This window comes from Sabethes cyaneus, chromosome 1 (genome assembly GCF_943734655.1).
Source record: "Sabethes cyaneus chromosome 1, idSabCyanKW18_F2, whole genome shotgun sequence".
In the NCBI taxonomy this organism is placed as follows: domain Eukaryota; kingdom Metazoa; phylum Arthropoda; class Insecta; order Diptera; family Culicidae; genus Sabethes; species Sabethes cyaneus.
This window is the reverse complement of record NC_071353.1, coordinates 161,208,514-161,223,410: the sequence shown is the minus strand read 5'-3', so window position 1 is coordinate 161,223,410 and position 14,897 is coordinate 161,208,514. Positions and strand designations below refer to the sequence as shown.

The 14,897-nt window shown below is 40.6% G+C and overlaps 1 protein-coding gene across 1 annotated transcript in view; it reads right to left on the bottom strand.

Annotated features, from left to right (window-relative positions):
- LOC128732897 (disintegrin and metalloproteinase domain-containing protein 30) overlaps positions 1–14,897 on the bottom strand; it is a 439,446-nt gene that overhangs the window by 315,560 nt on the left and 108,989 nt on the right. The gene's annotated exons all lie outside the window — the stretch shown is intronic.

Genomic DNA, 14,897 nt, shown 5'->3' with positions numbered 1-14,897 from the left:
GCGTGGAAGACAGCGTAACAGCTGGTTTGATGCCGAATGCCAGAGAGTGACAGATGAAAAGAACCAGGCCAGGAGTCGCATGCTCACTGCGGCAAAACAGAGAGAGATACAGAGAGACTAGAGCTGCGGAAAACGGAATCCATCGTCTAAAGAAACGCGAGTACGAGGAGCACGTGCTCGCTGGCGCAGAGGAGCGATACGCCAGCAACGACACACGGAGTTTCTATAAAACGGTGAGATGCAGGAATTTTGCCATGCCTGTGATGTGCAATGATAGTGCTGGCAACATGCTTACCGATAAAACGGCGGTAGCAGCCAGGTGGAAGGAGCATTTTCAGACACTATGGAATGGAGAGGTAAATGCGGAGATCAGCAGGGACAGGATAGAAATTGTAAGCCCATCTGTTTGTGGACTTTAAAGCGGCGTACGATTCAGTTAAACGAAATGAGCTGTGGCAGATAATGCTAGAACATGGTTTTCCGACGAAATTAGTTACGCTGATCCGTGCGACGCTGGACGGATTCAAATCATGCGTTAGAATAGCGGGTGAGACCTCAGCTGCTTTCGTGACGTTGGATGGACTGAAGCAAGGGGATGCACTCTCTAACCTGCTATTCAACATTACCTTGGAAGGTGCATTACGAAGGGCAAACGTGGAAAGAAATGGAACTATCATCACGAAATCTCACATGCTTCTTGGTTTTGCGGATGACGTCGATATCATCGGAATCAACCGTAGAGCAGTGGAAGCGGCCTTCAGGCCCTTTAAAAGGGAAGCTGCGAGATTGGGACTTACCATTAATACCGCCAAAACGAAGCACATGGTTGCTGGTAGGGAACGTGGGAGCCCAAGTGGTGTTGGTGCCTAGGTGGAGTCAGATGGGGAACGATTTGAAGTAATGGAGGAATTTATATACCTTGGTACACTCGTGACATGTAAGCCGTAACGATGTAAGCCGCGAAGTGAAACGACGAGTTGCAGCCGCGAATCGGGCTTTCTACGGATAACGTAGCCAGCTGAAGTCCCGTAGTTTGCAAATTCGCACAAAACTGGCGCTCTACAGAACACTAATCCTCCTGGTGGTCCTTTACGGACACGAATCATGGACGCTAAAGGAAGCTGATCGGCGAGTGCTTGAGGTTTTTGAGCGTAAAATTCCGCGATCTATACTTGGTGGCAAAATGGAAAATGGAGTGTGACGCAGACGCATGAATCACGAGCTGTACCAAGTATACAAATATGCTACATACCAAGTATACAAAAAAAAATTAAAATTAAAAATTAAATGTGACAGGCTGCGGTGGGCTGGACACGTGGCCAGAATGCCCGATGAAAGAGTAGCCAAAACTATTTTCAGCAGAGAACCAGGAAGAGGCCGTAGACTCCGAGGCAGACCCCGCACCCGGTGGGAATGTGCTGTCGAAGACGATGCACGTTCAACTGGTGTTCGTGGGGATTGGAGAACGGCAGCCCAGGACCGACGGTACTGGAGGATCATAATTCGTTCGGCGCAGGATCGGTAACGGACCGTTGCCACTAAAGTAAAGTAAGTAAGTAGAAGAAGCTAGTTCGTTTATGTGCTCTAAATACTCACAAATTTCTTTTAGGTTATACGATCACAACATTCAGTTGACAACATTCTTTTTGTTAACTTTTTCAAGCAGTAGCGCGAATCTTGTTCGTTGATAAAGGGTGTCCCACATCAAATTGCACCACGGAAGAACCGCTGTAAAAAATTACCCATTAGACATTTTCTCTTGAAAATGTGGGTAGAAGTAGTTTAGAGTCTATTGTTTATACTGTATTTTTATCGATGTCAGTTTTTCGAAAATTGGAAAGAATGGCATCACCCGAAAAGCAACGTCGTGAATTTATTTTGCGCAAGCACCTTGTGACAAAGCAAATGGTGGCTGGTAGAGAGCTTGGCAGCCCTTTGGGTGTTGATGACGATACTTTTGAAGTGGTCGACGAATATGTTTATCTTAGTACGTTAATGACATGTGACAACGATGCGACAAAGATGTGAGTCGTGAAGTAAAACGACGGATAGCGGCTGCCAACAGGGCCTTCTACGGATTACGACCGACGAGCTTTTGACATTTTTGATCGTAAGATCCTGCGATCAACTCTTGACGGCATATTAGATGAAGAACTGTGGCGCAGGCGTATGAATCATGAAATATACCAAGTATACAAGGATGCGGATATTATGAAGCGTCTAAAACACGACAGGCGATAATGTGCTGGCTACACAGCAAGGATGTCGAATGAGAGACCTGCCAAAACAATATTTAGCAGAGAACCCGACAGAGGCCGACGACTTCTAGGCAGACCCTGTACCCGTTGAATAAGCGCGGTAATTGACCTGGATGCTAAAGCAGCGGGTGTTAGAGGCAACCGGAGAGCGGCAACTCCAGACCGAGAAACGTGGAGACGTCTCCTGAATTTGGTTTGGATTCGGTAAGCGGACTGTCGCCGAAAAAGTAATGTAGGTAACCTACTATCAGAACATCAGGCCAGTTTTCGTACAGGGCAAAGCATTACACAGCAGCGGTTGCTTTTTACGATGATCTAGTAAAAACGAGCGGCAGAAAGGGCATATTCCTCATCGAACATTTTGGCTCGAAGCTGCAAACTCAGTTTAACTTTGTCGTTTCTACCAGCAATAGGGTCGTGTTTGAAGCAACAAGCTCGAACTGTAGAGCCTTCTGTGGAGATCATTAGTCCGAAGGTGGCCAACCTCTAGAGTTCCTCAAGGCTCTGTGTTCGGACCGTTGTTTTTTGCTGTCACGTCAGCGATTTGCCTTCCTTGCTCTGTTCCCATTTACTGCATATGTATGCGGATGACGTTCAGAGCTGTAGACCCCGTTGCTTTGGTCACTGTTTTCGAGTACTCGTTAGGATGATAAATAATGATGCATGAAGATCTCGCAAGAACTGTGGTGTGATCTCAACGAAACTGGCTATTCGCCAACCGACCGAAGAGCGAAAGAAAATACTAAACCAATTCATAGGCTTGGTTCAACGAACGCACTGCCATGAATCGCATAGGGTCGTGCAATTCATAGTTTATATTGCGCCCGTTCAGGTCCAAGAAATTTCTTGCTTTATAAAATTTGGTTCAAAAGCATACAGATTTGGCTCAATCAGGATGATGGCGGGGTAGTCAGTACACCCTAAAATCATTCTTGCTACGAACGTAACTTGGCATAGGCACCCTTCCTTTTAAACCACTTAAAATGAAGCAAGCGGCAACATTTTTCATACGATTGGGAAGACTACACAGTGCATTACATAAAAAAATCCTGCACTGTTTCCAATCTTGCTATACACGTACACTAGATCCCGGCCCCTAATTTGAAAATAGACCGTTCATGCAAATAAAACAATAACCGAAGACAAGGGGTCACGAAACTCTTTTGCGATTTTAATAATAAACCCAAGCTGCTTATAAATTCTGGTGATAATGTTCAGCTAGGGTGCTATTCAGGAGCTTGGTGTCCTTTTGGAGTTTGGTCACGGAAATGATAGACGCGTTGGAGAAAATGTCCCGTCTCCATGTTGTAGCTAAAATTAACAGGTATATTTTCACGGTGAAAGAAAATGGCGAAGCACTCGAGAAACTGAGGGTTGCAAAGTTACTGGAGCACTAACCTTCTAATCTACTAGATCTCTATTAGGCGTTTTGGCCCAATGTATTCGGAGTCCGTTCTAAATATCTCAAAGATTTCACGGCATAAAGAGACCGACAGCCAGATCGCAAGAGAACTGGCAGTTCATTTACAAAAAGAGAAAATTGGAGTGATCCAAGGTTGCTGCCCTGTGGTACGCCATAGATGTTGCAGAACGCGTCAGAAAACTAGAACTGATCTTCACGCATATCCACTTACAGAACGATGGAGAAACGCTCGGATTCCCAACCGCGTTTTCCGGAGGGCGCGTTTTCCGGAATTTTTCGAATAATTATTACTATGAAAGATCGACTTTTTCAAGAACGTATTTAACTATTGTGATATCAAGTGTAACTATTCAACTAACGCTGCGCAGGTTTTCTACTTTTTAGGTCACGCGACAGATTGATTATATTTAGATAGTCTTTTTACTAAATGTTTTCACCTCCACAATTGAGTGGGTAAGTGCTTAAAGGGTTAAGCCTTGCAACGAGGATACCCCGATCAACTCGATCAAACGCTGCCTTCAGGTTCGCGTACACTGCATGCATTTGTACCCGTTTATTTGTGGTAAGGTGGCCGAATGAGATTACACTCAAGTCGCTTTTTACGCGAAGAATACGTTCCGCGTAAATCAAAATCGCGTAAAAAAACCGCGTAAATTCCGAAATTCACGTAAAAATAGTCGCGCAAAAAACAAACCACGTAAAAAGCGACTTCAGTGTATATAAGTGAGATTCGTAGACTTAATGTTTTGGAAAAAATCGATGCCTGCCCGGAAAAAAATAACCATAACACGAAGATACAAATTATGGTAACTGTAGGATACAAAATATAGTAAAAACAATCAAATTTATCGTCCTAAAAGATAACCAGACTATCAAACTTATTGTTGTCCACCATAACTTTTATGGTTAAGTATCTTAACAATAAAAAATCTAGTTTTTCGCGAACAAACATTTTCATTTACAGTAAACGTTATCGTCCTTTTATGGTAATTTTTTTTTGCGAGAAAACAAAACATAATTAAAAAAGGCAGTAAATTTATGATGAATTATGACCAATTCTATAGCAAAAAATAAAATACAAGTATATGAATAAAATTTGAATTTGAGGCACTTTTACAATAAATTTACCATAAGTTTCAAGTTGTAGATGCATTGTTACTACTACAAAATTTAATGTAAATTTTTTTCACTTTCACTTTGAAGCTGAAGCATGACATTGTAATGCCACAATAATTTTTTTCTCTTCTTGTGTTGACGAAAAATAATTGAATTTTTCCATAATATAGGGAACTTACACTGCCGGTGATACACATCAAATAATAGTGAAAGATTATTGTTACAGTTCGTTACCGTTAACTTGTTATATCACTTTCGTTGATTTTTCGGTGAAAATATAAACTATGATGCTTTCAGCGGACGTTTCGACTTACTGCCCTTAAGTAATTGACTACGCCTAAAATATAATTACATTTATTTAACTATTTTACAAAAAACTTGCATTAAATATCTATTATCACTGCGTCGTCCTCTATAAGTAAGCTATTATTTTTTCCTGTCTTCTATTTGTCGCAATTTAGTCATTAAACCGTTGTATAGTCATTAAAATTTCCGCACTCTTGCTGTAAGTTTACCGTCCGCTCTCGCTCTTTTACTTTAATGTGAAAGATTTCGGCTGTGAGTTTTTACTTTCGCCGAAAAAATCAGCAAATATAAATAGTAAAAGGTGTCCAGCGAGAACAGTATATTACATTTTTAGGACGCTAGATGGAATACCGTCAGATCTGGTAACTACCGATTATTTTGTTATATTCAAAAAAGTTGCTCATTTTAGTGTGTGCTACAACTTTTTCGAAGACCAACTTTTCTTTGAACACTTTTAATCAATGTCGAATGCTGGTCAACGTCGCCCGGACGGTGCCACGGATCAAAAATATATTCTCCGACGAATTCTCCGGAAATGTCGGGAGTACAACGTGGCCACGTAGCATATTTCGTGGATTTTAGGGCAGCATACGATACAGTCGAGCGCAAACAGCTATAGCTGATAATGCATGAGTACAGTTTTCCGTACAAACTGACGTGGCTGTTCTTGTCTTTCGTCATCTCTCTGTTGTCTTTTTTAGAATCCGTTGCCTTTTTCTCATCCTGCTATCGTATTCATGGTCTTTTGTCCATTTTTTATCGAATTTTCGTCGTCTGTTTGTCGTTTTTCGATCTTTGGCATTTTTTGTTGCTTTTTTCCATAATTCTTGTTGCTGTTTTGACGTAAATCCTTAGATCTGGAGACTAATGCCATATCGAAAACTCGTTTCTCGCTCTACTCGTCATCAAATTCTTGTCACCCGGCATCCTTGCGACGTGGACGGCCCACCATAGCCTCTCGACTTTTGCCAGGTGATTTTGATGGAAATCTCGCCAAGACCAGCAGTTCGTAGTTCATGTGCCTGCCATCTGTTTTCTGCTTTCCTGTTTATATTTGTTGTTATTTTTTTGTGAACAAATGTCATGTTGGTTTCCAATTTGGTGTCTTCGATATTCTGTATTGTTTTGTTTTTTGATTTTTGATTTCAATAGTTTTCTACTCTCTGTTTCGCATTTTCCCTGTCTCCTGTACTCTGTTTATTTCAACATTTTCTCCGCAGTAATATTTATTCTAGATATCTCAAGATTAATATCTAGAAACTAGGATCGTTTCTGCTTAAGGAAACATTTGCTCTCCCAAATGGCAAACACTTTGAAAGACATCAGTAATTTTCCGCCATTCGATTCGTGAGTCGCCGGCAATTACACTAAGAGCATCTATAAATAATAGGCCCCTCGGGGGGCGGAGGCAGAGCTGAAAAGGGAACGCTAAGGAGGAGACGGCGAGGAGAGTGAGGGCGCAGTAAATCGGAATCTTGTCATTTCCTCCGTACGTACCCCAGCGCCAGGCCTAACACCCCTCACCCTCGTCCAAAATGATGAAGAGAGAGCGAGATAAAAGTTGCTTTCTAATCACTACGAAATGTCGAACAATGTCCTCCTCCTCCTCCTCCTACTCCTTCGAAAGAAGCTGGGACAGCCAAGTGCCAAGCAGAGAGAGAGAGAGAAAGCGCTCCGGTAGGGATTAAAACAAATTAAGAAAATTGTTCTGCCTTGAAGCAACATCCGTGTTGCGCCGGATGGGTGCGCTGCGGAGGCGTCTCGTTGCCGCCGGGCGTTGTGTTCTCAATCATGGAACGATCGGCGTATCGGCTCTAGTTCATCGGCTCCGTAATTGCGTGAGCTGGGGTGGGAGGAGTGAAATCCAAAATTTCATATTAATCAATCTTGACTTGACTGACTGGCTGGCTGTCTAGCAGCGAAGCTGCTTCGCTACGGCTGACAACCAACGACGATGTACACCGGAAGTAACTTTTGCTCCTTATTCGGAGTTCATTGTTTTCGGGGTGTTTCACACCCCCCACAATATGTGGAAATGTGCGATGAAATCAATTTGGATGGTTCGATTGTTCAAGGTCATCGAAAGGGTTCGATTAGAGTAAACCCGGAACTGACCATGCTTGACCAGCAAGCTAGGCAGACGAACTGATATGACTGGCGAAATTTCCATGGACTTCCATGAAAAAAAACTGATCCTTGTTAGAGGTTGATTAATAACCTGCGGCAGGCACGAATATCACGGGAATTGATGAATCATTGATAAATGCTTTTAATTTCTTAATGCTTTGTGCGCCCGAAACGGAACGGACCTGGTCGGAAGCACAGAACAGAACGGACTTTTCCCAAAAATGGAAAGCAATAAATTTCGGTTCACCATTTTATATTGAAAGCTTCATTGGCGTTCTGGGAGCCGTTGCTGTAGAATGCTTCCGAATGCATGCTACTGTAGGCAGGCAGGCAGAAGGAAAACGTTACGAGAGTGTAAGTTTAATTTATATTGCACCATCAGCTCGCGACGAACGAGCAGCAGGAGCAGGAGAAGCAAGTGAGGTTCAACACCCCGGGACAGATGGGTCCCCCGGGGGAAAGCTTTTAAAACGTTGCTTAAGACCCACACGTCGTCTGTTGGGTGTCGTTGGGAAATAAGTTCATATAGCTGTAACTCAGTTATAGCCAGAAGCGTTTCGGTAAAATGTAAAGCCTTAAACATTTTACTGCTTAACTGCAGCAGACCGGCAACCGGAGTGGACTAGAAACGTAACCTAACGACGAACGGTCGGTTTTTGTGTACCGCAAAGAAGCACCTTGTGTGCTTTGACGTTCGCGATGTAGGTCACACCTCCAATGAACCGCGAGCACCGTGTGAATCGTGTCGTGTAATTTCAATTCATTCGGTGAAATTCTCGGGACGCACGGACGCAAAGGACATCTTTTCACGCTTGAAATTTTACAAATTATGTTAATACTATTGTGAGAAGCTCCCTCGGTGGCGCGTTCCGTTGCTTGGTTGGTTGGTTGGCGGTACGAAGGGAATAGAGAGCAGTGAGCGAGTGGGCGTGGGAGAAGTTCTTCGCCCCTCATTTATGTTTAACATTTTAATTGGATTGGACTATGAATAGGCGTTGAAAATCGCGTAACCCGGCTAGTGGGGGACTGGGACACGACGTGACGGGCTGGTAAAAGTCGGCGGATGCTTAAATCCGGGGCAGAAAGTGGGAAACAGGAATTTTTAAAAATTTTACTTTGGACTGCGTGATGAGCGAATGAAAAATAGAACAGCAAAGCTGTTCATCAAAATATATGTGTGTGAACCGAATCCATTTTCATTAGGGTCATGTGCGTTGTTGGACGGGGATGAACACTGACGTATCCAGGCTGAGACAAAGTAGTGCCTGTGCCCTACTTTAAGTTCAATTTCAAGTTTAATTCTATGGTCATTATCAAGTTGAAATATTTTTCTTCTATTTGTCAGTTTCTAAAATTTGAAAAAAGGGGAAAATAAGAAAACGGGAAAGCAAAAGAGAAAAAACGAGGAGGCTGGACATAAAAAGATAAAGAACGGAAGAGAAAGGAACAAATATGAGAGAAAAAAAGATAGAAACCTATAGAAAACGAAGAAAACGATTATTGTTTTGGAAAGTGAGGAACTGTCAAATGCGAAGAATAATGGCATGCGCTACGCTTCCACGATCTTTCGCGTGGTACTCGACTGTTTTACTAACTAAACTACCTCCGCCCGCTATATTAGGTAGTCAAATATCTTATTTTGTTTTATTCTCCGAATTCAATCACCCCCCGTATACGCGTCACACGATTCCCCATGCGATGATATTGCTTTAATATGACTGCTTGATGGTAGAAACAAAGAGCAGTCATACAAATAATATTGTCCTGTTAGGAAATGTATGACGCGTACACGGGGAGTGATAGAATCGGGAGAATAAAACAAAATTGGATGTTTGACTACCTAGTATAGCGGGCGGCGGTAGTTTAGTAAGTAAAACAGTCGAGTACCAACCGAAAGGCAGGTGCGAACCTCACCAGCCATCACCCCGATATTTTTTTGGTCTACTTCGAAATATTCCAGTTCATCCAATTAATTATTATTCGCATCTGACACTTCCTCACTTCCCAAAATGGCTTACGTCATGAACACGTTTTAGTCATTTTCCAAGTAAATATTAGAGAATGGAAAGATTAAGAAAAAGGAAACGGGACAAAAAAGGAGATAAAACCGGATAGAAAGGGTGAATACAAAAGTAGAAAACACGGAAGAAGGAGAATGGAAAAACGAAAACAGGAAGACCAGAAAAAAGTGGAACAGAAAAGAAAAAGGGAGCGAAAAAAGTGAAAACAAGACAAATTGGGTGAACTGGAAGAAAATAAAACGTGGCAAAAAAGGTGGAAAAGCAAGATATATTAGGAGGAAAAACGAAACAGACGAATAGATCCATTCGAATGAGAAAAACAGAACGACGAACGAATGAAAAATGGAATAGAAAAGGAGTTAAAAAGCGAACAAAAAAACGTAAACCGGGAGCGAAAAGAGAAGAAAGCCGAAATGGGAAAATGAACGAGACCGAAAAAGAGGATAAACGGACCTGAAAATGGAGAAAAACGTAGAAAAAAAGACAGAAAATGGAATAGAGGAAATTTAGGTCTCAGCAAAAGGATAAAAACGGAACAGGAAAACCCGAGAAAAGGTACAGAGAAAAAGGAAACAGCGCAAAAAATGAAAAAGAAACAGAAGAAAAAACGTAAAAAGCATGAAGAAAAACATGACAAACGGGACAGAAAAAAGGACAAACTCGAGAGAAAAAAGAATAGAACCTGACATGGATGAAAGAAAAAACGTGGCAGCATGGGCGGAGCGCAAAGCAAAACCTCTTTCAGCCTTTCTTGACTCTTCTTTATCGACAGATTTACAGACAGACAGACTGAGTACAGGACAATTACGGGGCTAGTGCAATGGTCCAACTGACTCCATCTAGCAAACACCGCATAGCCAAGATTCGAACAGACGGCAAGTGTCGTCTGACCAGTATCAGTAGCTCGAAGCTAACTGTGCTTACAATGCATGGAAGGGAAACAGGAGAAAAAAAAATTGGGGAGGGAAACCGAAGAGATTGGACAGAAAAAGATGACGAACGGAAGTGAAAAGAACAAAAATGAGAAAAGAGAAGAAAGAAAATGAGGATAAACTGAAGATAAAGGTGCAAAACGGTACAAAAAAGGAGAAAAAACGGGTTAGAACGGGAGAATAAAAAGATGAAAATAAATTAAATAGAAAATACGGAAACAGGAGAATACAGAAACGATAACAAAAAAAACAAGAAGAAAAACGGGACAGAAAAGAAATTAAAATGAAAAGAGAAAAAAATGAAAACAGAATACCAAAGGGATAAAACAAATGAAAAGGAGTTTAAAAGCAAAACAAAAGACGAAAACCGGGACTAAACATAGAAAAGTTTAAATCACATAGAAAATTATAAAACGAACATGAAAACACGGAAGAAAAACAAAAACGAAAACAGAGAAAACATTGGACTCAGAAATTGTCAAAAACTAAAACAGGAAAAGAAAAAAAATGTACAGAGAAAGAGGAAAAAGCGAGAAAAAACGAAAAATGAGAGAGAAAAATAGAGAAAACGAGAAAAGAAAAGGAATACAGAACAGTAAACAAAAGCACACAGCCGAACAAAGAGGAAAAATCCTCTATTGAAACGAGAAGAACGGTAAAAAGAGGTCAAATGGGATTCGCAAAATATTAAAAAACGGAAAAATAGGACAGGTAAAGAAGCAATCGAAAAGCAGTATAAACTGACAAAAGAAAAGGGTAAAATGAAATAGGAAAATACGAAAAACGGGAGGTACAAAAGGAAACCAGGAAAGGAAAGCGATATCAGGAAGCCGGAAACAGAATAAAAAGACACGGAAAACCGAGGCATCAAAAAGCGAAAAACTGCACAGAGACATTTTCAGGAAAACAAAAAGGAAAAAAGATAAAAAAGGTTAAAAACATTCAAAAACTGGGAAAAAACAAAAAAAAAAGAAGCCTAAAATAGGAAACAAAATAGCAAATAAGCGAAAAAATAAGTGAAAAGCATGAGAAACAATGAAACGGAAAGCGAAGTAAAACAGAACTATGAAACAAGGGACGAAAAAAGGAAAACGAGAGTAAAACGGAATAGAGGAAATTTAGGAGAAAAAGAGGACTCAGGAAAACGGCAAAAACGGGACAGATAGAGGTAAAGGTACAGGAAACAGCACAAAAAATTGAGACAGAAGGGAAAACGGAAAAGGCACGAAGAAAAACAAACAAAAACTGGACAAATGGGTTAAAAAAGAATGATGAAAGAAAAACTAAACAAAAAATGGGACAATATGGGATGCAAACAGGACATAAAAAGGAAAAAAACATGAAAAATAACAAAACGAAAGAGAAAAAGAGGAAAAATGCGGCAAAAAAGCGAAGAGACTGGACAGAAAAAGACGATAAGCGGAAGAGAAAAGAATAAAAATGAAAAAAAGAAAGAGTAAGAAAGCTAAAACTAAAGAAAATGAAACTAGACAAAAAATGAAACAAAAAAGGAGAAAAAGCGGAATAGAAAAAGATGAAAAAAATAGCAAATACGGGAGAAACGAGAACAAAAAAGAATAAAAACGGGACAAAAAATAAAATGAAGAGCAACATAAAAACAGAAGAAAAAAGGAATAAAAAGGGAGATATAATATAGCTATAAGAGGAATAAAAACAGAGCGTGGCAGAAAAAATGGAATGCAGGACATAATAAAAGGAAGAGCGGAACAAGCGATAAATGAAAAATGGATAGAAAGGAGGTTAAAAGGCGAAAAAACACGAAAAATTAGACGGAAAAGGGGGAAACGGAGAAAAATGGAACAGAGGAAAAACCAAAAACATATGAAAGAGACAGAAAAGACGCAAAAATGGGGAATGTTAATGACGAAAACAGTACAGATGAAGATAAAAAATGAGAAAGGGAGGACATAAAGAGAATTAGAAACATATAAAAACTGGAAAAGAAAAAAACGAAGAGAAAAAACTGAAAAAAACGAATGAAAAGCATGAAGAAAAAAGAACTGAAAATGAGAAACAATGAAACAGTAAGTAAAGCAAAGTTCAATTGCAAGTCCAATTTTAAATCTAATTCCCAGTCAAATTTACTAGTCAACTACCATAAGAATAGTTTCAATTTTACGTAGAATTCAAGCTCTAATTTCAAGTCCAATTCAAAGAGTCAAGGTAAATCAAGAGTCCACCAATTTATGTCCAATTCTAAGTACAATGTCAATTTAAAGTTCAATTCCGAGTCTTCAGTTTCAGTTAAAAAACTCATTCTATTTTAAATCCAATTTCATGTCTCATTCCGAGTAAAATTTCTAGTCCAAATTACTCCACATCATGGGCGTAGCGACGGGGGGAGTTTTGGGGGTTCAAACCCCCCCCAGGAGAAAATTTGTTATACACTTTCAAGCTTGAAATTTCACAGCCAGCTATTGTTTAAAGCACAGGAAAATGTACGGGGCTGATTGTACGATCCCCGTCGGCGTCGTGAACTTAGAGCCGGGGTGGTTTGTGCTGTTCTAAGCCCCATTTAATGCGATCTTGGGTTACTCTTCGCCCATTTTCTAGATATCTCTAAAGTCGCAGTTTTTTACTTAAAAAATAAAAAATGTCGCTTTAGACCTGGACGAGCCATCTTGCACGTTCAGTCGCTCTGTGCCAGTGTCGGTGGGGTTGTTGTATAGAACCGTTTTCCTTACGACGTGACTGGTTCACTGTAGTTTACTGACTTTCGTCAAATGTACGTTAGTAATCTTCCCGAGCAGTGTATGTTGCCCTTGATTCATGCACCTCCGCTACTCTTTGCTTTCAGCTTGTACTTCATCAAATGTCGTCCGCAAAGGCCCGTAAGTCCTCCGTGAGCATGGTCTATCGGTCTAATAGGGGGTTTGTACATTGTCAGGTTCCTAAGGTGGCTTATGCCTCTTAATCGCAGCGTTTGGTGAAGCTCAAAGTAGGCCCGTTGTCCTGCTTGAATATGCCGCTGGATCTCCTTATTTGTGTTGTTATCCGCGGCTACCAGCGATCCCACATACACGAGCTCATCTACGACTTCTGGTCCGTCGCCGTCAACGATTACCGTCCGCGAAAAAAGTACGTTCGTCTCATTTGATCCGCGTTTAATCAGACCAGACTAAATCGCAAAATTTAAAAGAATGAGTTAATGACAGCAAACGTCCAAGAATTTTCTAAGCTACATTTTACTCTAATCAGACTACATAAATGTTGCAAACAGCCAGTGTTATGAGATGATTTCGAACAATTGATAGCTACAAACCATACAGAGCAGCCAACTTTGAACGCATTTTTCTCAAAATAAGATTTTTGTCACTTGGCTCGGTCTGACTTAACAGCGACCATTTGAGCTATTATCATTCATGTATTTGGTCTTCGACGCGTTGATTTAAAGCCCAATCCTGCTAGGCTCCGCCTTCAGTCTAGCACAGATGGTCGGTGTTAAGTCAGACCGAACCAACTGACAAAAATCTGATTTCGTGAAAAACGAAGTCAAAGTTTGCTGCTGCTGTGTAGTAAAAAGCTATCGATCGTTCGAAACCATTTCATATCTCTGGCTGTTTGCAACATTTGTTTGATCTTATTAGAGTAAAATGTAGCTTACGAAAATCTTAATCTGCTGTTTGCTGTCATTAACTTATTATTTTAAATTTTGCGACTTGGTCCGGTCTGATTTGACACCGACCAGATGGCCTTCGTCGTAGCAAAGTTTCTGTCATCTGCTTAGCCACCTGGCAAAGTCATCTGCTTAGCCAAGAAGTTTGCTACATTTACTAAGAATCAAACCACTCTTTTCGAAATCTGATCGTCGGATCACCTTACGAGCGATGTTGAGAATCATACAGCATAAGTTGTTCATCAGCACTCTCGCTGCGTCTTGAAGAGACTCAGTTCTATAGATTTAAATAGCCTCTTCCAGCCGAGATTCGAACATACAACGTAACTCAATGCCGGCTGGGAAGTCATAACTTTAACTCTGTTATTTCAATTAGATTTTTTGTCTGATGAGCAAAGCAAAGCCGTGGGATTAAACGTCCTTTCTAAGACTTGATCCCTCTTCATCAACAGACTTCGCAGTCGGCTACTGCAGTACAGGACAGTTACCGGGCTAGTACAAAAATCCTACTGACTCTATCTAGCAGCACCGCCTAGCCGAGATTCCAACATGCGACGACTGGTTTGTTAGACCAGCATCGTACCTCGAAACCAACTAAGCGGCATTTGTCTGATGCAGAACACTCAATTTCAAACAAAATAGTTTTTAACTGAAAATAATACTCCATTTCCTGAATAAGCTGCTTACGGTTAGGCTATGTCAGATTTGTTCTGGTAAAACCCCCCCCAAGGAACTTTTCTGGCTACGCCCATGCTCCACATTTAAGTCTAATTTGAAATCCAATTTTTATCAATTCAGATATCAATTTTAAGGAAAGTTTCAAGTTCAAATTAGTCCAAATTTAAGTTTAATTAAATACCTTATGTCAAGTTTGATTTCAAGTCCAATTTCAACTTTGATTTCAAATCCACTTGCACCCGAAATTCCAGAGCTATCAACCTCATCGATTGGTATTTTTGTGATTTGTAATAATAAATTCACAATCCGACGATTATTCCGTTTTTTTTGAGGCCAAAACATTCTTTGGCAAGTTCGGATACCCCTCCTTTTTGTTAATGTCTGGACACGCTAGTGACG